The 26,014-nt window shown below is 41.1% G+C and overlaps 1 long non-coding RNA gene and 1 other non-coding gene across 2 annotated transcripts in view; one reads left to right on the plus strand and one right to left on the minus strand.

Annotated features, from left to right (window-relative positions):
• LOC132010904 (uncharacterized) overlaps positions 1-26,014 on the plus strand; it is a 123,470-nt gene that overhangs the window by 73,456 nt on the left and 24,000 nt on the right. The window contains exon 4 of the long non-coding RNA XR_009402306.1: positions 5,636-5,689. This is a non-coding gene — a long non-coding RNA (uncharacterized LOC132010904). The remainder of the gene's footprint in view (positions 1-5,635; positions 5,690-26,014) is intronic.
• LOC132009453 (U6 spliceosomal RNA) lies at positions 24,989-25,097 on the minus strand. Its single transcript, XR_009401936.1, has one exon. It is a non-coding gene; the product is annotated as a U6 spliceosomal RNA (small nuclear RNA).

The following is a 26,014-nucleotide window of genomic DNA, read 5'->3' on the forward strand; positions in this document are numbered from 1 at the left end:
CGGCTTAATCCACTGAGCCACCCAGGTGCCCCTCTTAAATCACATTTAAGCAGTAAGGGTGCTGCTGGCTAGATGCAAATGTAACTGTTCTTTTCTGAGGAATGGTGGGGACCTCTGGGGTACAGGTGCTGGGAGGTCTGAAGTTGGCTTTGGGGAGAGCAAAGAGCCTGGCATGGTACCAGGGGAGCCATCCTCTGGGGAGAGAAACGTATTTCCTTAAGCAGCCTGGGTTTGTGAGGGAGGGCTTCTCGTGGTCTTGGTGAGAACGTTGAGGTGAGAAAGCTGACACCAGCACTCTCCTCCATGTCCTTTGTGCACATGGACTTCTTTCTGAGTTGCCTGCTGTGTATTAGTCTGCTCAGGCTGTCATATCAAAATACCATACTCTGGGTGACTTACACCAGAGAAGTTTATTTCTCCCAGTTCTGGAGGCTGACAAGTCCATGATCAAGGTGCTGGCCAATTTGGTTCTTGGTGAGAGCACTCATCCTGGCTCACAGGTGCCCACCTTCTCACTGTGTCCTCACATGGCCTTTCCTCATTGCAAGCATGTTTAGATCTCTATCCTCCTCTTCTTAGAAGGCCACTATTCTCCTCATGAGGGCTCCACCATCACAACCTACTCTAACCCTAGTTGCTTCCCAAAGGCCCCATCTCCAAATACCATCATGTTGGGGGCTGGGTTTGGATCTATGAATTTTGAGGGTGATGCAAACATTCAGTCCTTAACACCTGTATTGGGCAAATGACAGGGTTTGAGGCTTGGTATATACATTTGGACTCTCCAAAGTATATGCAGGATTTGTCTCTCTTTGGTATCTCAAGAACATTCACAAAACCCTGTGCAGGAGCAGGGGGGTTTCTGACTCGAGATATTGCATAGCTGCTCTTGACTCTCCCTGGGACCCAGACCCAACTTCCTAGGCTGGGCATGGAAGAGATTTATTTATCCCTTCTGTGGTTTACCTTTCTTATCACACATCTCTCATTCAGAAAGCAGGAATCTGTATTCCCTGAAAATACACAGCTGACCAGTCAAGGAGATGTGAATACAGGGAAAGAATGGGTGGTTGGCAGAGGTCAGTTTGGGTTGGGAATGTTAAATAATTCTGAGCTGCTTACATCTATCTGTCATTCTGAAAGTGGCCTCTGGTGGTAAAGCCAGGGCTAAGAAGAAATTATAAGAAGAAAGATTGGGAGTTACTATTAGGGTACACTTTGAACTCTTCAGCAATAAGATGAAGATCTTAAAATGTAGTGGGTTCATTACTGAAGGTGTGAATGTGGGGGCGCCTGGGTGGCGCCTGGGTTGTTACGCATCTGCCTTCCACTCACATCATGATCCCAGGGTCTTGGATCTAGCCCCGCATCGGGCTCCCTGCTCAGTGGGAAGCCTGCTTCTCCCTCCCCCACTCTCTCTGCTTGTGTTTTCTCTCTGACTGTGTCTCTGTCAAATAAATAAATAAATAAATAAATAAATAAAATCTCTTAAAAAAAAAATGAAGGTGTGAATGTAGAGACTGGATGACAGTTTGGCGATGATGCTGTAGGAGGACAAAAACAACGAATGAGGAATTGGACTGGGAAAACAACAGATAGAAGAGACTGGATCAGAACATTATGCAAATTGCCTGCTACATCATCTAAGTAAATGGACCTTACAACACCATTCAGTGGGGTGCCTTGGAAGCACACTGCAGGGAAGCACCAGAATTCAGGAAGGCTGGGAAGACTATCACAGAAAGTGATGTTTAAGCAGGAACCTGAAGGATGAGTAGAACTTAGCTAGGGGAAGGAATTTAGGATTGGAAGACCGCTCTGCTTTGTAACTCTTACTGAGAATGATCTGGCTCAAAATGGCAATAGTGCCAAGGCGAAGAAACCTTGATCTAGAGTCCATTTGAATTCCTATCATGATGGCACTCCTCTTAACACCATTAGCTATTTGCTTGAGTTTTTTTCTTTCTCTTCCTAAGGATGCTCTACAATAATAAATGTAACAGTTTTGGACAGAATCAAAGACACAGTAGCATAGAAAAGAGAGTAGGGTCATTCTTTGTAAAACTGAATTCTTTGTAGTACCGTAAGTTTTATGAAGGCAGCAGTGTAAGTGTGGAGTATAAGTGAAACATAGCCATTACCAATAAGCCACAAAAACATGGCTTGTCCTAGTGCCTGGCATCTCCTTGGGGATGAGACCATCCAATCCCAAGTCATTGCCAATCTCCTCACTGGCACCTGTGATATCGCCATCCTCTGGACTATCAGGACTCTGAAGGGCATAGCTTGAGCCTGTGTAGTTTATGGGAGAAAGGAATAGAGAATGAGAAACAGAATAATGAGAGGCATGAAAGTCCTCTAGGCATTGTGGGGAAAAATGGAATCTTGACCTGGTTTCCACACCAAATTCCAAGAATATACTTATGAGTTTAGAGTCTCTCCCTAGAGTAATACATTCAGAAATGTCCAGTGAAATGTTGAGAGAACTGAAGCTCAGGCTTATGACTAACTAACTCCAACTTTATTTGTCATAATCTTTTATATTGCTCACTTGAAGATTTTTATGGTCATGTCCAACACCCTCTTCTCTGTGGTTGTTTGAAAACTTATCCTGCTTTAACGTGCTGGAGAGGCAGCACGATGTAAAAACATTAGCATGGAATTGAGAGACAGATTATGAATCCCAACATCCACATAATTAGCAGTGTGACCTGGGTCACTTATGTAACATCTCTGAATGTGCTTCCTTATTTGAAATTTAGGGGTGACATCTGTCTCACAGAAAATGTCCATTATAATAGGCTCAATAGGCATTTCCCTTTACTCAATGCATAGTCCTTCCTTCTCTTTTCTGTGCGCCTTAAGCCTGTGAATTTTGTTACATTTGACATAAGTCATATTTAAAATAAGGAGGAAAACCCCTCAACCATATGGCTCATAGTGTCAAGAGTTATGTATGTCTTACAAGACAGGATTCCAACTTGACTCCAGATAAAAGATACCATGTGTTAGGGCACCTGGGTGGCTCAGTGGGTTAAAGCCTCTGCCTTTAGCTCAGGTCATGATCCCAGGTCCTGGGATTGCATCGGGCTCTCTGCTCAGCAGGGAGCCTGCTTTCCGCCCCCATCCTCCGCTCTGCCTGCCTCTCTGCCTATTTGTGATCTCTCTCTGTTAAATAAATAAATAAATAAATAAATAAAATACCATGTGTCAGTTTTCAACACCCATTTCCTTTCAAAGATTTGTATAAGAATGAATGAATGGAAGACATAAACAAATTACAATCTTGACCCTGAAAATTGTCAAGTATACAAACTTTTCATTTTAAAGTAATTTTAATTAAAAAAAATCATGGCTTGGTTCATTTTTTTCCATAAGTAATTCAGAACTTACCTCAATAAAATGTAGATTTTTTGAGCTAGAAGAAATCTTAATGACAATCTGTAATAAATGCAAATGACAGTGCCATGGGCTGTTATCAGGCCCATAAACTGGTCTGATATAGGACACACAGACTCACTCTGATAAGTGAGTAGAAGTGGCTTGCATAAGATGTGGTGACAGGGTTAGTGACAGGGACATTGTGTCAATCCACTTGAGGCTCTCCATAGGGCACCTCTCCCTTGACCAAATGGCAGCAGCAGGGCATGCAGAGAGACTGGATCCTCTGGCCTCTGACCTTCCCCCCATGCCTTTCTGTTGTGGTCTAGGTTCATTTGTGCAAGTGCAGCTAGAGTGGTAGTTTGGGAGTTGACCATATCTATCGAGCTACCATATTTATCTCTAACTACTGGGAAAGGGTCTGGCACAGACCTAGGTCAAAGCAAAGGAATGTCCTGGTGGGGCTCACACATGGTGGGAGCTGGGGCAGGCTAGTTGTACAGTGGGCTTGGGGGGGGAATATGTATAACTTAGAACTCTAGATGGTCTCTTGAAACACACTCAGCCAGGAGATAATTGAGGGTCCATACAGCAGCGGCTGAGACTTGTCACTCAGCAGCACCGTGGTTACCTTGACAGAGCATTGCTGATTGCAAATTAAAATGCATAGAATTGTGTGGGGAGTGTTTTCAAGAAGAAACAGAATCAACTTAGTGGCACCATTGAGGCTCTTACAGCCGAACACCAGATGCAAGGATTTTTCAAGGAAACCACTCTTCTTTCCTGGAGCAGAAGGTTTAGTACTTAGGTTGGTTAGAGTACAGCTATTTTAGGAGACATTGTCAAAGCCTGAGCAAGGAGGTGTCAGAGAGCTGTGTCAAAACTGATGCAGACCCAGCCCTGGGACCAGTTTGGACAAGTGGCCCTTTGATTCTATCTGGATATGTTTTTCTGACCCATGGGTGGAAGCAGGTTCTTCAAGTGGTTCTGCTGTCCCAGAACAAATATCTGCAGTGCTCTGGGGCTCTGGAGAACTTGTGTGTCCACTTAGTCACCACTTTTTTCTTAACCTACTGTGCTGGACTAGATCAGTGATTCCCAACTTGTGGACAGACATGACACCTGACCTCCTGCGGCCCTCATTTCTGGAGCAGGAGGTTTAGTCAGATTCCCTTGTCCTGACCTCAGATTTCTTCCATTAAAAAAACTATATAAATGGAAATGCAGTGTGTGTTTAATGTGCTGTGAAGGCAAATGTGCTATTAGTCAGTATACATATATATGTATAATGTGTGGTTAATATATCAGATTTCCTCCATTAAACACTGTGTGAGTGTGTGTGTGTGTGTGTGTGTGTGTGTGTGTGTGTGTGTTCTGTCTGATACATGGCCCCCAAAGATGACCATATGCTAATTCTGAGAATCTGTGAATATGTTACCTTATATAGCAAAAAGTCTTTGCAGATATGATTAATTTAAGGATTCTGAGGTAGGGAGAGTTTCTTGGATTATCTCTGTGGGCCCAACATAATGACCAAGTCCTTGTAAGAGGGACCTCCTTGTAAGAGGAGGAGTTAGAGTCAGTAAAAGGAGATGTGGTGTTGGAGCCAGAGGTGGAAATGATACACTTTGAAGGTGGAGAAAGGCAACACGAGTCAGGTGGAGAAAGGCAACACGAGTCTAGGAGCTAGAGGGGGCAAGGGAATGGATACTTCTTTGAATCCTCTAGAAGGAATACAGCCTTGCCACCATCTTGTTTTTAGACTTCTGACCTCCTTAACTGTTAAAAATAAATTTTTATTGTTTTAAACACTAAGTTTCTTGGTAATTTGTTATAGCAGCAATAAGAAACGAATACTACATATATACACACATATACACATGTACACATAGGTATACATATATACACATATTCTAAGTTATAAAATTCAAGGATTATAAAACTTACACAAAAAACTTAAACATATTTGTACATGTAACTTAAAGTGAAAACAATAACTTAACATTTAGAGTACTGCTTATGACTTGAGATTATGTTCTCTTGAACCAAGTCTGCCACATTCTAGCATTAGAATTTGGGCAAGTCACTGATTTCTTTGCATCTCAGTTTCCTCATCTCTGAAATGGGTGTATGATCCTACCTCATATGTTGAACTGAGAGAGAGGGAGAGAGAGAGAGTAAATCAAGTACTTATAAGAGTGCCTGGCATGCAGTAACCACCATATTAAGTAACAGTATTATCCTGACTTTTCAGATGAAGAAACTGAGGTTGACTTTCACGTGGCCATGCTGCTCTGAAGTGACACAGGTAGGGTGAGAATCTAGCCAACTCCAACTGCAGTATGAGCTCCACACCATACTTTCTCATTAATAGAGGGAAAGTATCTGTTATGAACTGATGTTTGTGTTGCCTCAAAATTCATATATTGAAGCTCCAGCCCCCAGTATAGCTGTATTTGAAAAAGGGCTTCCAAGGTTAATTAAGGTTAAATGGGTCATAAGGGTGGGGCCCTGATCAGAGAGGACTAAGGTTCTTAGGGCTTGTTCCCCTTAACCCCTTCCTCTCTCTTCCTCCTCTTTGGGGAACACATTGAGGAAAAGGCCACATGAAGACACAGCAAGGAGGTGGGTATCTACAAGCCAGGAAGAGAGACCTCTCCAGAAATCAAATTTGCAAACAACTGGGTCTGTGTACAGCCTCCAGAACTTTGAGAAATAAATCTCTGTTGTTTAAACCACTCACCTGGTGGTTTTTTGTTATGACAGCCAGAGAAGACTAATATATTATTCTTTCACAGGCTTTAGTTCCCTTTCCACAATTGTATAAACCTATTAACTATTTGGTATATACCTTTCCAGACAGACAGACAAATGGATAGACACACACATACACAAACACACACAAAAACAACTTGTAAAAATTAAAAAAATAAAATGACATCATACAATATATGTGGTTTTGTAACTTGGATATTCATTTACTATATCATGATTTTTAAAAAAAATATTAGTTTCAGAGTTATAATTTAGTAACTCATCAGCTGTACATAATACCCAGGTCTCGTTACACCAAGGACCTTCCTTAATGCCCATCACCCAGTTGCCCCTCTCCTCCACCCACCTCCCCTCCAGCAATCCTCAGTTTGTTTCTCAGAGTTTAGTTTCCCTGTGATTGTATCAGGAACACTTGAAATTAATTGAAAATTTATTTATTTATTGAAAATTTATTTTGATTACAAGATAAGACATGATTATTTCTTTTTAAAAAGGTGGAACATTATGGGTAAGCTAAAGTCTTCTTGATCTACCACTTCTAATTCTGTTCTTCTCTCCTATGCTTCAAGGTAACTACTTTTTGAGTTTAGTGAATATGCTTCCAAATCTTTCTTTAAATACCCCAATGTTTATAGCAGCAATGTCTATAATAGCCAATGTATGGAAAGAACCCAGATGTCCATAGATAGGTAAATGGATAAAAATGTGGTGTACACACACACACACACACACACACAGGAATATCACTTGCCCATCAAAAAGAATGAAATCTTGCCATTTGCAACAATGTGGATGGAACTAGAGGGTATTACATTAAATGAAATAAGTCAGTCAGAGAAAGACAAATACCATATGATTTCACTCATGGGGAATTTAATAAACAAAACAGATGAACATAAGGGAAAGGAAGGAAAAATAAAACAAGATAAAAACAGAAGGAGGCAAACCATAAGAGACTTTTTAGAGAGCATCAGGGTTTTGGGAGGAAATGTGGGTGTTGGGTAGGGTAAAAGGCTGATGGGTATTAATGAGGGCACTTGCGGTGAACACTGGGTTTTATATGCAAATGATGAATCACTACATGCCGCTCCTGAAATTAATAATACACTATATGTTAACTAAATTGAACTTAAATAAAAATAGATAAGTGCCTTTATTACATGTACATATACCTGTAACAAGCTTATGGTTTGTTGTTTGTATCCAATTCTTACCTAAATTGGATTATACTGTAAGGATTGTTCTGAAAGTTGGCATTGTATTTCTGAGCTCCACCTACGTTTATAAACATAGATTTGGTTTACAGCTCTTAACTGCTGAATTGTACTTTGTCACATGAATGTATTGCATTATATTTGTCCATTCCATTATTGGGGATCCTTAGGTTATTTTCATTTTCTTGCTATTATAATGCTTCAGTTAGTTTCCTTATTCAATCTTTTTGAACACACGTGAACATGGTTCTGTGGGGTATAGATCTAGAAGGGGAAATGCTGGGTCATAGGATATGCACATTTACAGTTTTAATGGACTCTGCCAAAGGAATTCTCAAAGTGACTGTCCTTATTTGTATTTGCTCTAACAGTGTATCAGAGTACTCTTGTCTCTACGGTATCACCAACTCTTGATTTTGTCAGTGTTTAAAGCTTTGCAGATATCGTGAATACAAATAGAATCTTCCTGTTTCAGTTTGGCTTTGGAAAAGTTAATTAGTTGAGCAACTTTTTATATTTGAATTTTCTCTTTTACGAATTGCCTGTTCATATTCTCTCCCCAATTTTTATTGTGTTGTTTACCTTTTTCTTCCTTTTCTTTTTAATAAAGATTTTATTTATTTATTTATTTGACACACAGAGAGAGAAATCACAAATAGGCAGAGAGGCAGGCAGAGAGAGAGGGGGAAGCAGGCTCCCTGCTGAGCAGAGAGCCGGATGTGGGGCTCGATCCCAGGACCCTGAGATCATGACCTGAGCTGAAGGCGGAGGCTTAGTTAACCATCTGAGCAACCCAGGCGCCCCCATGTTTACTTTTTTCTTATGATTTGTAGGAGTCCTTGTGATATCTTTCCGTCCTAATACATGCCAGTCTACTTGATTATTATCATTTTTAATGGTTGTATAGTATTCAGCCATATATACCAGAGGTTGGAAAACACTGAAGCCAATGTGGCCATCCATCTATTTTTCTAAATACAGTTTGGTTTGTTTTATTTTGAGACATGTGCAGGTCCATTATTTTACCTTTTGTCTTTGGCTGATTTATTACTACAACAGCAACACAGAGCAGTGTCACAGGCTGCATGGCCCACAAAAGCTGAAAATATTTGCTCTCAGGCTCTATACAGAAGAAGTTTGTCCTGATATAGATAAATCATAATTCATGTAGCCATTCTTCTTTTGATGGATATGTAGATTATTTCCCTTTTCCCACTATTATGAAGAATTCTGTAATTCATATCATCGTACACACACACACATCCTTCTCTGCAGTTATGAGCATTTCCTTGGGCTGAAATCCTGGAAATGGAATTGCTGGCTTATCAGACTTCTGTGCTAGTGAAATTTGCTTATTTGAATAGTAATATCTCTGAATCAGAGAATATTTTAAAGAAGGGTTATTTCCCAGGAATAATGATAGTTTCCCATTATTTAGTAGTACCAGACACTGGTACCTTATATATATTATCTATGCAATTGTTGCAGTGGCCCTGGAATTAGTATTAAAAACTGCCTTTTTATTTTTAAAGATTTTATTTATTTATTTGACAGACAGAGATCACAAGCAGCCAGAGAGGCAGGCAGAGAGAGAGAGAGAGAGAAAGAAGCAGACTCTCACTGAGCAGAGAGCCCCATGCGGGGCTCGATCCCAGGACCCTGAGATCATGACCTGCACTGAAAGGAGAGGCTTAACCCTCTGAGCCATCCAGGCACCCCCTAAAAACTGCCTTTTATGTATGAGGAAATAGAGGTTCAGTGAAGTTAAGGAACTTGTCCAAAGCCACAGAACTACTGCATGGTAGAGCCAGGATTTGAACCCACTTTTCTATGGAAGTAATCTTCTACTATAGGGTGATACTTCTTTACTGAAAAACTAGCTGGTGCACACTATTGGCATAGCACAGTATTACAATTTGCATATTTGTTCTTTAAATGAATAGGTAACAACATTTGTAATTATTGCAGTAAGTTTCTGTAGACAGATGGGTTAAATTAAAGTAATTTTAAAGAGTCTTAAAAACTGTTGGCTTTCATAAGCAAGCTAAACATATCCGTTGCAATCTTATTTATATTTCTATAAATAAAGGCACAGCTGTTATATCGTGGAAAAAAAATACTGGATTTAGAAACCCAAATTTGGAAAAACCATGATTTCTCTCTCCTTCCAAGATTGCTGTGTGACTGTGGACAAATTTTCCAACCTCTCTGTACCTCTCTTTGTTCACAGAATTATAAGAAATCAGTGTGAGTAGCTGGAAAGTGGTTGATACTGTATCTGGCATGTAATAAGTATACAATTTATGATGGCCTTCATGCCCTGGGGATATTTCCAGAAGGAGGGTTCAATCTGATAAACCCTGAGTACACTTCAGTGAGTTTGCTTCAAGGCTCAAGCTCTGCTCTGCTCTGAAATCCTAATGCCATACCATTGGCATAATAGTAATCGAGAGATGGCAGATACTTTCTGTTGCCAAGAAAGTACCTAATGCCTGTAGTATGAAAAAGAGAGGCCAAGTCTTGGCTTTTTATGACATTTACATGTTGCTGTGCCTGGTCCATGCTCTTTTACATACTGAGAACCTTCATATTAATAGGTAACACTTATTCATCACTTACTATATACCGAAGACTGTACCAGTGATTATCTTTAATTCTCACGTCACTGCTGGTAGACCAGTACTCCTATTCCTACAAGGAATCCACTAGCTGAGGAAATAGAGGCCTAGACAAACAGGTTACAAAGTGGGATGTACTGAGTAGGTGGAAGAGCTAGAATCTGAGTTTACATCTAACACTTACGCCTGAACATTTGACCACTAAACTAGACTTTCCCCCCTGGCCAGGAAGCCTTCAAAAGGAGGATTCCTTAGGGGGACTCTATGTGTGTTTATTTCAGCGCAGGCTTTGTGTTGGGAGGATCTGCCCTCCTGGGCACGCAGGGCATCAGACTTGTGCATGCTAAATGGTCCTTTGTTAACATCTGGAAGGTAGGATTGCCTTTGTTGACTGTCTGGTGTCATGAATCAGCACGTCCGCTGGAGACATATTGATTTCTTTGCCATCTCAGGGAAGCCTCCCCAAGCATTAGAAAGTAAGGTCTGACGGCTGACAATTTTGCTTTTATCATTGCCTTTCTCTTATCAACAAAGGAGTCTCTTTCACCCCAAACTGATGCCTAGCTCAGAACCAGATCAATTTGTCTGTGCCACTCTGTTGGGATTTCTGTCTTTTTTTTTTTTTTTGGTTTTAGCGGACACCCAGACCATCTTGTTCGCAATATAAACTCCAAATGGCCTGGAACTCGTCTTTTATGGCCTCTGCCAGATTAAACATTTAGAACATAATATACCCAGCTTCAAAAACAATTGTGCAGCCTTCCAGCCAAGCAGCATATTGATTTTAATTTAGGCAATTGCACACGTTTTCAGGTCTTAGAAGGAACTCTGGGGCTTCAGACTACTAGTGACTCATGGTCCTTTTTCCTCCCTCTTATCAATTCTTTGCTTGGGGCTAAAAGAGCCTTGAGATCATAGGGTGGGAGACATAGGCCTCCTTCTGTGCATTGGTGTTTTCTCTTTTGGAACTGAGACTATCTCAGCCTCAGTACTGAAACTGCTGTGAAGTAGAAAGGAAGTGAGGTAATATAGATGTAGTGTGGACAGAGTCTGGCTCAGATCCCTGCCTTACTGTGGAATGGTACATGACTTCATCTCACAATCTGGACCTCAGGCTTCTTACCAGTAAAATGGGGCAACGAAGACACTGAACACACTAAGTAGATGTTAGGGTTAATTATCAAGCATTAGAAGATCCTCAAGAAATATAATGTTTTTTTGCTGAGTGACTAATCATGGTGGAATATTTTAATGCTCAGGAAGGGTTCCTTCTCACCCCAAGGAGGCATCAATTCAGCAACCACTCTGTGGAAACAATGAAGCCTGGTGCATTTTGCATTTTGATTAAAATACTGGCATCCTACATATAAGACTGATGGTGCATAACTTCATCAGTTAGCTAATTCCAGGGATTCGGTCATTAACACAAGATCCCCAGTGCACCTTCCACTTGTTTATTCAACATACTTTTGCACAGTTCTTGCCTTGTGCTAGGTCTGTGCTTGGTGCTGCTCCACAATCATGAATACGTCAAGAGTGTTTGCCTTTAAAGAGCTCACTCTAGGGGGGAAGATAAACACATATAACAGTAATTTCAATGCCGTGCTATAGTGGATGTTCCCAAAGAAGTATCTGCTAAGGCTGGGGAAGGCCATTCTAGGTCTTCTTACTTTCCAGTCTCAGGAGGAAATCACAGTAGCAAAGCCACTAGGAACCAAAATTCAAATACAGTGGCTTAAACACATTATCAGGTTATTGTCTGAATTTTAAAAGAAATCTGAAGGTCAGCAGCTAGGGCCGAGGAGCTCCAGCTGTCACATCTGTCACATTAGCATGCCAGTAGGAAAAAAAAAAGGTGTAGGGACAAAGGGTGTCCACTCAGCTGAGTTAGCTCTCTTTAAAATAGCTCCCCAGAAGCTCAACACTTCCCTCTTGTTGAGATCCCTGGAGGCGATTAGCTGGACACTTTGCTACCCCTATGGAATAGAAGGGAGTGGTTATTGCATTGATAGCAAGTCATTGCAACATCCCCTCAACAGAATATTAGCTTTCTCCACTATCTTGAGATGTCTTACATCTGTTTGTAAATGCAAATGGTTGAGGGCAATGTCAAGCTGAACCAATGATAAAGTTCTGTGGTACTAGGTGGGATAGCATGGCTTTCAATGCCATGATTGATGTTAGTTTGTGTTCCTGCTGTGATGGGCGGGGACTAAGAGGGTGAAGGGTGGAGACGAAATGGAGTGACCGAGCTGACTGGAGACCACATCAGAAAGAAGTGGATTCCTTCGGTGTAGATTTTGGAAATGGAGCATATGGATATCCATGTTTCCCGCAAGTGGGGAAGCTGCTTTTTTCATCTTCAGCTGAGCTGGGGAACCTAGAGAGAACACCAGGAGGCAGTCGGTATTCTGGGGCTATTTCGTTGGCTACAGTGTTCTGACCTGAATCTGCACAGCAGCAGTAAGAGGAGTTTCACTACTTCAGCAAACTGCCTGAGAGGCCCCAGACTGCTGGACTGAGGTTCACCTCTCAGAAATGAGCCTGAAAGTTATGCTATCACCTCTTGTGTTCTGAAATTGACCTGTCATGATGGTATGAAGCAATTGTGCTTTTCAGGTCAGAACGACTTCACATTAAAAAAAAAAAAAAAAAAAAAAAGTTCTAACTCTGGTTGCAGAGAAATTAAATTAGAATAACGAATAGAGCTTGATAAGTGAAAATCTAACTTTGCTTGGTTGTAGAGAAATAACTGAATGCCAGCCAAAAAGGAGTGTTTCAGTACCTTGGGGAGTTTGATAAATGACCGGTACTGATAACCCATTTTGTGGAGAGGTACTTAGAGTTATGAGAGAAATAGACAGTAGGGCCTCTTGTAACATTTGTCCTCACCTCCCCCTCTCTGTTATGCTCACAGAAAGTTATTGGTCACATGGCCATTGTGGAAGCAGCACATCCAGCTGTCTGTCCTCTATCCCTACTGAGTGCTCATGGATACCCCAAACCCAGCATGTCTAAATATGGCCATCATCCCTCCCCCGTCAATTCTATTTTCCATCCAAATTAGAACTCTGGGTGACATTCTGACTCCATGCCATCTGTCCAATTCTAATCAATCACAAAGTCCCACTAATTCAAAAGCCAGAATTTTTCTCAATTCCTTTTTCTCCTTTTCACCAGTGGAACAATGGCCCTGATTCATACTTTTCTTTTCCCTGTTCTATAGCCAATCTTCCCTGGCTATTCCTGCCCTCAAATCTCCTCCAACAATTTTGTCTCTGTATGCATGTGATGGTCCCACTTTCTGATATAGAATAATCCAATGGCTTCCTTTGTTACATGATAGCATCAATCTCTTTAAGCATGGCTTGCTCAGTGACCTGTCACAAAAGCTAGCTAATCACATGGAACATGGCATTAAGAGTATACGCTGTGGAGCCAGTCTACTTTGGTATAAATCTTGGCTCTGTCACTTGCTATGTGATTTGGGGCAGTTACTTTTATTGCCTGTGACCTGGTTTTCCCATCTGTAAAATGGGGGTGATAATCTTATTTCATTAGGTTGCTATGAGAACTGAATGGGCAAATACAGACATACATAGGTACATAAAATAAATGCACACACATACATATACACACACTTAGTATCATGTCAGTCACATAGTAAGCACTGTGTAAGCCATTTGCTATTATGATTCCTTTCTCCATACATTATGCCTCACAATGCCTGGTGGCTCCCTCCAGTCAGTATAGTTTCCTGTCAGGCTATCCCCAATCTTCAAGTAGCCTTTGTTCACATTGACCTTCTGCCTCACAAGTTTTCCTGACCTCCACTTAGCCAAGTGCCATCCATCCTCTGACTTAGTTCAGGAATTGCCTCCTGGTCACCCATGATACTTTGGGCACACCCTTGGCTTCCCATTTTCCCCTTGTCTATAGTGATCTATTTATCAGCCTAGTTTCCCCACTAGCTTATGAAGAGGAGAGGTTGTATGTTATTTATTTATTTTTAAAATTTCCTACCTCTAGATCAGTGATTGGTATCAAGAGGAAATGCACTAAAAGTTTGTGGACTGGAAGATATTATACTACTAATAAAAACCCCACTGTCAGAGCATCTTTTTAAACATAGATCTGATGACAGCTTTTCTCTACTCAAAAATGTTTATGTTCCAATATTATATTATATATTAATTAATTGAATTTAAATAAAATATTTTTAAAAATGCTCGTGCTGAAGCAATGATGTCTGTATTCAGAATTAGCTACAAGTCTTGTGTCCCATTGCTTTTTATTTATTTATTTGAGAGAGAGAGAGAGAGAGAATGAGCAGTGCGGAGGGGCAGAGGGAGAGAGAGAGACGCAGACTCCCTGCATAGCAGGAAGCCTGACACCGGACTTGATCTCTGGACCTGGAGATCATGACCTGAGCTGAGGGCAGACAGTTAACCAACTGAGCCACCCGGATGCCTCTTGTGTCCCATTTCTCACTTGCAGGACCAGGGAGAACCTGGCTGGAAACCTGCCCCATGAAAAGTTTATTTGACCCATTTGAGGATGGAGAAACAAAGTCCTAGCTGAATGACCATCTGGCCTCCTTAGCCGCTTCCTGAGGGAACAACTGCCTTAGCTCCTATTTGCAGCAATCCAGCTCTGCCTACTCAATCCCATCTGTTTATTGGGTCCCTCTTGGTGGAGCACCAGAACCTACCACATCTTACGTGTTACTTGTAAGGAGCGCAGGTGCTGGTACTTAGGTGGACAGAGGTGTGTGGGCTTATCTCTGTTAGGTGCCAAAAATGACCTTGGGTGACAGATCTGGCAGCCCATAAAGCCATTAAAAACCTGGAAGACCAAGCCCCACTGTAGGGCAGTGACTCCTAGCCCTGGCTGTACATTAGAATCAGTGGGGCAGCACCTGAACCTCACCATGTCTGGGCAATACCCCTGATAATTCAGTTGGGATACATAAGGGGGCCCAGGCGTCTGTAATATTTAAAACTGCCCAGGTAATTCCACTGTGCAACAAGGTAGAGAACCACTGCTCTTGGGTGGGAGTGGGGCAGGGCTGGGTGTGCAGAAAGAATGTCTCATTAACCTGTCTTTTTTTCTGGGTCAGATATGCTTCCTCCTTTTTTTAAAAAAATTTTTATTTTTTATGAACATATATTTTTATCCCCAGGGGTACAGGGTCTGTGAATCGCCAGGTTTACACACTTCACAGCACTCATCAAAACACATACCCTCCCCAATGTCCATAATCCCACCCCCCTTCTCCCAACCCCCCTGCCCCCAGCAACCCTCAGTTTGTTTTGTGAGATTAAGAGTCATTTATGGTTTGTCTCCCTCCCAATCCCATCTTGTTTCATTGATTCTTCTCCTACCCACTTAAGCTCCCATGTTGCATCACCACTTCCTCAAGATACGCTTCCTTCTTAAAAAAAAAAAAAAAAGTTTGCAGATTAAGCTACTCCCCCACTCCACCTCCTCACCACTGTATCATACAGTGGTGAATAAAATAGGCACTTCCATGTATAGTCAAGCAGGAGAGATAGCCCATGAACATGAAATTATAAATTATGCAAAATTCTATGGAGACAAAGAACAGGGTGCTATTTTATACTGGTTTACAAGGACGTGATATTTAAGCTGAGACCTATAGAATACGAAGACTCCAGTTATTTGAATTGACGGGAAGAGTTGAGGGAACATGTGCTAAGATTCTATGGCAGGAAAATGGTGTTTCTACTCCAGTTGATATCTTCCACAAACAATTTCTGTGGCAGGCAGAACATAGAGATGGCAGACATGACACTACATCTGAGAAGCTCACAATTTATTGGAGAGACAATGTGTACAAAAGTAGATTGTAATAAGAAGAGATTAACAGGTCTCCCAGTGAGTGTAAATTTAATTCTGCCCAATGCATGAAATAGTATACATGTATAGGGGTGATCAGAGGTCTCAGCAAAGAGAAGTCAGGCTTTGAATGATGACATAGAACCACTTCCTTTTGACAGATGTTCTCTTTGACATCTATGGAAAGAATTCTCCATATAGGGAAGAGAATGCCATAGGCACCAGGAAGCATATGTGTAAAGGCACGGTGGTATCAGAGTACTTAGAATGCTAGGGGAATGCTTGGTGTATCTGGGGCCTTGGATGGGGATATGCTGTGAGGGGGTGTGGCTGGAGATGGGTGGAAGTGACAGATGAATGACACCAGGGGCTGTCTCTGGGTTACTTGACAACAGGGGAGCTAGGACAAATGAATCTCTAATCCCAAAAGAGGCTATAATTCCCATGAGACCTGGGTAAGCTCTCTTCTCTTCTCAGAATTAGCTGTACCTTAACTCTGTTTCCTGTGGAATGGGGCTTCCAGGGGATCCAGTAGTAGCAGCTGTCACCTCCCAGCAGTCCTCTTTACCTACCTGCCACTTCAGCCTCTATCCCTTGGTGCCTGAGTCTTAAATGTTTATTTTTCCTAATTGTTGGGGCAAAGCCTTTTCCACATTTGGTCCCCCAAAATGGAGAACAACAAGGGATAGAGCCCTCTGATGACCTACTGCACACACAGCTGTGCTGCAGCCTAACAATCCTTCTTTTCAGGGTACCAAGAAGACAGGGCCCTGGCGACCCCTGCTGATCCCTCTGCCCACAAGTTCCAGGTGCACAAAGTGGTACTTGTTGCTGTTTTTTCCGAGTTCTTTTCACCATAAATAGGAGGCTGGGTCAGGGAGAAGGTGAAGGTGAGGCTGTATGGTTTGGTGGGGCTAAGTCTAAAAGGGTTTTGTGGGGCACAGAACTTGAACTTCATCCTTGGGAGTGAGGAGTGAGGGGAGGATTTTCAGCTTGGGAGGGCCATGATAGGATTTGTGTTCCTGAAATATTTCTTTGTTGGCTAATGTGGGGGATGAAGTGTAGAGGAGTGATATTAGATGCTGGGGTTCACAGCTCCCTGAAGATTCTGTCTCTTTTGTTCACTACTTTTCTCCAGGGTCTATAACAGTGCCTGGCACATAGTTGGTAGTCAGTAGATATTTGATGAATGAATGAGACTCAGGAAGCTATTGTTCTGGTTGATGTGACAGATGACACTTAAACTTGACCAATGGCTTGGGGATGGAGAGGAGTTAGAGATACTGAAGCAGTCTAGAGGGAGAGTTTAGGATTGGGGAACACAGCTGGAGTAGCGACTTAACTGGTTTTACTCCTTTAGCCCAGCACTGAGAATTTAGCACCCCGGCTACAATGATAAGGACCTCTGTTTGACTTGAGATTCTCTACTCACCATCCTGGGGGGTGGGCTTCTACCCTGAGGAAGTATGGGTTCCATGAAAAGCATCCTCATCCAGGAAGGCTGGCCTAGGTACGACCTTGTCCTTTGTGACTCTATGACCCTAGGGCTTCCTGGTTCAGCAGAGGAATTGTTATTGAATTTGCTGTAGTACATAATAGAAGACCTACAGCTAGAGTTTCTGTCTTTGATATATTTTCCTATTTAAAATTGAAAGGGATACTGTTAAAATCATTTCCCTCCTGGTTGCTTCTAAAACTCATCTTCCCATTTTGCATGGTTACCATTTGATAACCATGGTAAAGAATCCCCAGATCTAGTTTGGACATTGGAAAACTGTTGTTTACTCTCTAGCTTTTATTAATTTGTTTTTTTATGGTTTTCAACATAATTTGGGCTCCTCATTACTGTTGTGACCTAGAGCATAACTTCCATCTCAGATAGTGATCAGACATTCTTAGTTGCAAGTATCAGAAATCAATTTTGGTTAACATAAACAGAAAATAGATTTTTTAAATGTTTTATAACATAAAAATATATACATATACCCCAGCATCTAGCATCACTCCTCTATAGATCATCCCCCACATTAGCCAACAAAGAAATCTTTCAGAGACATAATGGAATTTTATGTAAATGGTCTAAATGCTCTGATCAAAAGATATAGAGTGGCAGAATGGATATATATATAAAAAAAAGACTTATCTCTTTGCTGCCTATAAAAGGCCCTCTTCAGACCCAAAGTCATATACAGACTGAAAGTGAAGGGATGAAAAAACACTCATCATGCAAATTAAAAAAAAGAAGAAGCCAGGGGAGCAATACTTATATTAGACAAAATAGATTTTAAAACAAAGACTAACAAGAGACAAAGAAGGGCATTATATAGTGATGAAGGGATCAATCCAGTAAGAAGATATAGTAAATTGAATGTCTACTCACCCAACACTGGAGCACCTAAATACACGAAGCAACATTAACAGACATAGAGAAATCAGCAAGATACAATAATAATAGGGGGCTTTACACCCAACTCACATCAATGGATGGATCATCCAGGTAGAAGATCAGTAAGGAAATACTGTCTTTAAATGACATATTAAACCAGATGGACATAATAGATATTTCCTCCCCAAACAACAGAATACACATTCTTTTAAATTGCACATGGAATCCATTCCCTCCTTAATGCCCACCACTAGGCATATCTATACACTAATAATACAGTAGCAGAAAGAGAAATTAAATCCACTTACAATTGCACCAAAAAGAATAAAATGCCTAGGAATAAGCCTAACCACGGAGGTGAAATCCTATGCTCTGAAAACTGTAAGAAATTAAAGATGACATAAACAAATGGAAAGATATTTCATGCTCACGAGTTCAAAGAACAAATATTGTTAAAATGTCCACATTCCCAAAGCAGTTTTCAAATTTAATGAAATCCCTGTAGAAATACCAAAAACATTTTCCACAAAACTAGAATAGTCCTAAAATTTGGTGGAACCACAAAAGGTCCTGAGAATGAAAGACAAAGCTAGAGGTATCACAATTCCAGATCTCAAGATCCACTACAAAGCCATAAGAATTAAAACAGTATGATACTGGCATAAAAATAGACACATAGATAGAGTCCAGAAATAAACCCATGCTTATAGGGTCAGTAAATCTATGACAGAGGAAGCAAGAATATACAATGGGAAAGACAGTCTCTTCAATAAATATGCTTGAAAAACTGGACAGCTACATGCAAAAGAATGAAACTGGACCACTTCCTCACACCATATACAAAAACAAATTCAAAAAGTATGAAAGTCCTAAATATGAGACCTGAATCATAAAAATCCTAGAAGAGAACACAGTAATTTCTTTCACATCAGCCATAGCAACATCTTTCTACATACATCTCCTAAGACAAGGGAAGCAAAACCAAAAATAATTAGGGCTACATAAAAATAAAATCCTCAATGGGAAAAAGCTTGCAGCCTTCCTGTTGATATCAGGAACACAACAAGGATGCCCCCTCTCACCACTCTTGTTCAACATAGTATTAGAAGTCCTAGCAACAGCAATCAGACAACAAAGAGAAATAAAAGGTATCCAAATTGGCAATGAAGAAGTCAAACTCTCTCTCTTCGCAGATGACACGATTCTTTATGTGGAAAACCCAAAAAACTCCACCCCCAAACTACTAGAACTCATACAGCAATTCAGCAATGTGGCAGGATACAAAGTCAATGTACAGAAATCAGTGGCTTTCTTATACACTAACAATGAAAATACAGAAAGGGAAATTAGACAATCGATTCCATTTACTATAACACCAAGATACCTGGGAATAAACCTAACCAAAGAAGTAAAGGAACTATACTCGAGGAACTACAAAACATTCATGAAAGAAATTGAAGAAGACACAAAAAGATGGAAGACCATTCCATGCTCTTGGTTCGGAAGAATAAACATTGTGAAAATGTCTATACTGCCTAGAGCAATCTGTATTTTTTAATGCCATTCTGATCAAAACTCCACTTGTATTTTTCAAAGAGCTAGAGCAAATAATCCTAAAATTTTTATGGAATGAGAAGAGACCCTGAATCGCTAAGGAAATGTTGAAAAACGAATATAAAACTGGGGGCATCATGTTACCTGATTTCAAGCTTTACTACAAAGCTGTGATCACCAAGACAGCATGGTACTGGCATAAAAACAGACACATAGACCAGTGGAACAGAGTAGAGAGCCCAGATATGGACCCTCAACTCTATGGTCAAATAATCTTCGACAAAATGGGAAAAAATATACAGTGGAAAAAAGACAGTCTCTTCAATAAATGGTGCTGGGAAAACTGGACAGCTATATGTAGAAGAATGAAACTGGACCATTCTCTTACACTGTACACAAAGATAAACTCAAAATGGGTAAAAGACCTCAACATGAGACAGGAATCCATCAGATTCCTAGAGGAGAACATAGGCAGTAACCTCTTCGATATCAGCCACAGGAACTTCTTTTAAGATATGTCTCCAAAGGCAAAGGAAACAAAAGCAAAAGTGAATTTTTGGGACTTCATCAAGATCAACAGCTTCTGCACAGCAAAGGAAACAGTCAACAAAACAAAGAGACAACCCACGGAATGGGAGAAGATATTTGCAAATGACAGTACAGACAAAAGGTTGATATCCAGGATCTATAAAGAACTCCTCAAACTCAACACACACAAAACAGACTATCAAAAAATGGGCAGAAGATATGAACAGACACTTCTCCAATGAAGACATACAAATGGCTTCAGACACATGAAAAAATGTTCAACATCACTAGCCATCAGGGAGATTCAAATCATAACCACATTGAGATACCACCTTACATCAGTTAGAATGGCCAAAATTAACAAGACAGGAAACAACGTGTTTTGGAGAGGACGTAGAGAAAGGGGAACCCTCTTACACTGTTGGTGGGAATTCAAGTTGGTGCAGCCACTTTGGAAAACAGTGTGGAGATTCCTCAAGAAATTAAAAATAGAGCTTCCCTATGACCCTGCAATTGCACCACTGGGCATTTAACCCAAAGATACAGATGTAGTGAAAAGAAGGGCCATCTGTACCCCAATGTTTATAGCAGCAATGGCCATGGTCGCCAAACTGTGGAAAGAACCAAGATGCCCTTCAACGGACGAATGGATAAGGAAGATATGGTCCATATACACTATGGAGTATTATGCTTCCATCAGAAAGGATGAATACCCAACTTTTGTATCAACATGGATGGGACTGGAAGAGATTATGCTGAGTGAAATCAGTCAAGCAGAGAGAGTCAATTATCATATGGTTTCACTTATTTGTGGAGCATAACAAATAGCATGGAGAATAAGGGGAGATGGAGAGGAGAAGGGAGTTGAGGGAAATTGGAAGGGGAGGTGAACCATGAGAGACTATGGATCTGAAAAACAATCTGAGGGTTTTGAAGGGGCAGGGGGTGGGAGGTTGGGGGAACCAGGTGGTGGATATTAGAAAGGGCATAGATTGCATGGAGCACTGGGTGCGGTGCAAAAACAATGAATACTGTTACACTGAAAAGAAATAAAAAATAAAAAGGTTTACACATTGAAGAAAACCATCAACAAAACAAAAGACAGACTACTAAGTGGGAGAAGATATTTGCAAGTGACATATTCAATAGGGATTAATATCCAAAGACTACAAAGAACTTACACAATTCATCACCAAAACCTCTGAATGATCCAATTAAAAAATGTGCAAAGGATTCAACCAGACATTTTTCCATTTGCCAAAACCAGACACATAAAAAATGCTCAACATCCCTCATCATCAGGGAAATGCAAATCAAAACCACCATGAGATATCACTTTACACAAGTGAGAATGGCTGAAATTAAAAAAAAAAAAAACCACAAGAAATAACAGGTGTTGGTGAGAATGTGGAGAACAAGGAACCCTCATACACTGTTGGTGGGAATGCAAACTGGTGTGGCCAGTTTGGAGTATGGAGGCTCCTCAAAAATTTTAAATAGAAAAACCATATGACCTGATAGTTCTGCTATTGGATATTTACCCCTAGAAAGTGAAAACACTAATTTGAAAAGCCATCTGCACCTCTGTACTTATTGCAGCCTTATTTATAATAGCCAAGACATGGAAGCAACCTAAGTGTCCATTGATAGGCAAATAGATAAGGAAGATACAGTAAAAATTTTTTTAAATTGGAATTTTAACTATTTTAAAATGTACAATTCAGTGGCATAAACTACATTCACAATCTTGTGCAACCATCACTACCCACTAATAATGACTTTCCATTCTCCCCTTCCCCCATTCTCCCTTCAGGTTTCCAGAGGTAACCCGAATCCTACTCTCTGTCTTTACGAATTTGCCTGTTCTAGATATTTTGTATAAGTGGAATTACACAGTATTTGTCTTTTTGTGTCTGGCTTACTTCACTTAGTGTAATGCCTTCAAGGTTCATCCGTGTTGTAGCCCATTATCAGTATTCCATTCCTTTCAATGGCTGAATAATATACCATTGTATGGATATACCATAATTAGTTTACACAAGGAAAGGATTTTCGTGGAGGGGTGTGGTACATAAACAATGGATCTTGGAACACTGAAAAAAAAAAAAACTTAAAAAAAAAAAAACCCAACAACAAAAAAACCAAAAAGGATATTGAATAGGTTCTGTAGAACAGAGCCTGGAGCCTATGTAACCAGTGTGGGCTTTGCTCCAGATGATCTGGGCACTGAATCGAAGCTTTCTCTCTACAGTATGATGTGGGTAAATTACTTTGTGCTTCCAACCCTCATTTGCAAATACGTATAAAGAATCTTGTGCTGACTGTTTAATCATTTGAGACAATCCATTTAAATCAGTCAGCATAAATTTTGACACTTAAATTAAAAAAGTACTCATGAATGTTAACTATTATCATGGCTTATAAAAATTATTGTTTATTCTTCTTCCTAACACCAAATCAGACAGGCAGAACTTTTTCTAAAACATCTCCTCCTAAGGAGAGAAATAAATCTAAGCTGTTTTTTTGTACATGTTTTCAATCGATTGTTTCTTAGGCTGGAATTTCTGAGAAAAGGAAAAATGCTCCCCTCCTGACCAAGAAGAAGACTACCGTGGTCAGTCCAGCCTGATGTCTTTTTTAGATGGGAGCAGCTCTAGGCTTTCCTTTCCAAGTACAAACCCACACTATGGAAACACAAAAGGGCCAGATGATTAAAGCCAACGTTTGATAAAAGAGAATAAGATATAGTTCTCTTTGGCTCTAACTGGACTCCCCTGCAAAGGGAACTCGTTATAGACCGGGAGGTGGTTGTGGTTCCTAGAAAGCAGATGGACCTGGGTTCAAATCCAAGCTTTGTTGTTTACGGGTCAAGTTTCCCACTTTGTAGGGCTGGGAGAGGTTAGCCATGCAGAGCTACTGCCCAAGGGCACTGTTGGCAAAGGAGCCAGCGATTTGTCTCCAAAAGAAGCTGGCCCATTAGATCGAGGTGTCCTGTTGCTCATCAGTCTGTCATTCCCTCTGGCCTCTCTGTGCTAGTTACCCTGGACATGTTGGGAGCGGGGAGCCTTTAGTGTGGTCTTTCAGTGTCACCCTCAGCAAGGAAGGAGTATGACAATTTTCCATCCGTTATTGGTTGAGATGCAGTAATTCTGAGCAGAACTTTGAGCCAGAGGAAGGGAGATAGGTGGGAAAAACAAAACAAAACAAAACAAAAAACCCAAAACCAAACCAAAACAAAACAAAACCTTTAAGCCAGCTTGGGTAACCTTGAGATGTAGCTCTGCCCTCTTTTTCTCCAAAGTGTTTTTACTTAGTTCTGAAATTGATTTTTTCTTTTTATTTATTTATTTATTTTTGGTGTGAACCTTGTTATAACAAAATGATCTTCACTTACACTTCAGAAGCCCTGGGAAATCAAATTTATATGCCCCACTTCCACTTTGCTCATCCTAATGACCAGCAAGGCCATGGGGGTGCAGGCGGTGACAAGGTATTTTATGAAACTTGTCATGGACACTCCTCTAGTTTCATTCTAAGGACTATAATGACGATGAGCTCTCATACATTGTAGGTCATTTAACTCTGTTACTTAATTAATTCCTTTCCAAAGGCTTTTGTGTCTGGCATGTGACAGGGGACTAGCCTCCATTCTACAGATGTGGAATCGGAATCAGGCATCAATTGCTAACAGACGGCCCTGCTGGTGTCGGTATCCACACTTCGGACTTCTGTTCTGGGGGTCTACTTATTTCTCCCACTAGGAGCTGGGCAGCGTGGGAACTCTGGATTTTATGGACTGGGTGTTTTGTGATGCAGTTCACTTGACCTCCCTCTGCTAGGAAAAGGAGCAAATCTGTGATCTTTCTCTCCAAATTTCCAAAAAGGAAGCAACTTGCAGCCAGAACAGGAGCCTGATCCTGGTTGGTAGACGGTGGGGCATATAGGTGTCTTACTGCCATGTGCCCTGGGGCAGCAGTAAACTGATATTTGCAGATCTCCAAGTCTCTGGCAGAGATGGGGAGGGAGGGCTGGGAAAGTGACATTTCTGTAAATAACCACACCTGGTTCTAAGAGCAGAAGGATCGGGATGTCCCTGTAGCCTCATCAGTTACCAGCAGCCTTTGCAGAGGGAGCCCAGCGGAGAGAATCCCACCACACTCTTCACGTTATCGACAGACAACTCACCCTGTCCACACTCTGAGGGGGGCGTGGTTTGCTCGGCAGCAGCCCCCTTCTGGATGTGTTTATATTCTTCCAGGCCCAGTGGAAAGCATCCTTCAGCCCCTCCACTCCAGAGAACAGAGGAGATGCCTGACATTGGGACAAAAAGAAGATGTGAAAGGGAAGACATGAGCAGGCTACCTGAATTTCTCAGTTAGATTCATGTATCTCTCAGTGAGCACTGATTGAATAGCCACTTTGCTGCTAAAGAAGGCAATTCAGGCAATTTATGGTTAAATAAACATGCTTTGCAAGCAGGTAGACCTGGATTTAAATCCCAGCTCTGCCATTTACAAGCTGTGTGGTTTAGGTTAGGCTTCTACCTCCATTTCCTCATCTGTAAAATAGGATAATAATAGTTCCTCTCAGGGTCATTGTGAGTGTTTGAATGCAAAAGACTACTGACACAGCAGATGACAGGTGTAAGGGGCCTCTTCTTCTTGCTTTTCATTTAAAGTAGGGAATGACTGCTTCATGAATTTGCATGTCATCTTTGTGCAAGGCCCATGCTAATCTTCTCTGTCCCATTCGAATTTTGGTATATGTGTTGCTGAAGCAATCCCTGGTGCCTATTCTTGTAAGCGACAAATACTAAGTGTGTGTGTATGTGTGTGTGTGTGCGCGCGCACGTGTGTATGTGTGCATGTGAATATGATTTTGATAAACAGGCCTCAAGAAACAGAGACAATGTAGGCAACACAGCCAGGGAATTTTTGGTGGAAAAGTAATGATTGAAACCTAGAGAAGGAGAGGGATGTACAGACAGGACAGGTCAGAGGATCCGAGATATGTTATTGGACCAGTGGTGTGTCCACCACAAGCCTGTGGGCTGGCAGAAAGCCTCAGGCCAGCTTTTAGACAAAGGGGGTATAGTTTGGGAAGGTGGCCTGGTCGCAGGGTGCAGTGTTAAGGTTTGGTAGCTTCTCCAGATGGGGAATTTTGTTGGCACACCATTTTCTGCTTGGAATATTTGTTAGACAGCTAATCCAGCCCCAGCAAAATGAGGCTGCCTCAAGTGACAAAAAGGAAAGATACATATGGAGTGAGTGTAATAGGTTTTCTTACTCAGTTCTCTACTTTCAAAAGGCCTACCTCACTACATATAGTGATTAGCCAGTTTATGAATTTCTTACATTAAACAGTTTTTATAGCAATTCAAATATTCACAAAACAAGATAGAATAGTATAATGAGCCCTCACGTCCCCATTACCCAGACACAAAATCAACTCCCAGCCACTTTCATCTTTACTCCTCCCCCCATCAGAGTACTTAACACACATCCCCTAAATAATGGCATCTTTGTGTATGCTTTCCTAAACAATAAGAGCTTTTTATTTTTTTATTTTATTTTTATTTTTTTTTTTTTAAAGATTTTATTTATTTTTCAGAGACAGAGGGAGAGAGCGCGAGCGAGCACAGGCAGACAGAGAGGCAGGCAGAGGCAGAGGGAGAAGCAGGCTCCCTGCCTCTGCCTGCC

This window comes from Mustela nigripes, chromosome 1, assembly GCF_022355385.1.
Source record: "Mustela nigripes isolate SB6536 chromosome 1, MUSNIG.SB6536, whole genome shotgun sequence".
NCBI classification, from domain to species: domain Eukaryota; kingdom Metazoa; phylum Chordata; class Mammalia; order Carnivora; family Mustelidae; genus Mustela; species Mustela nigripes.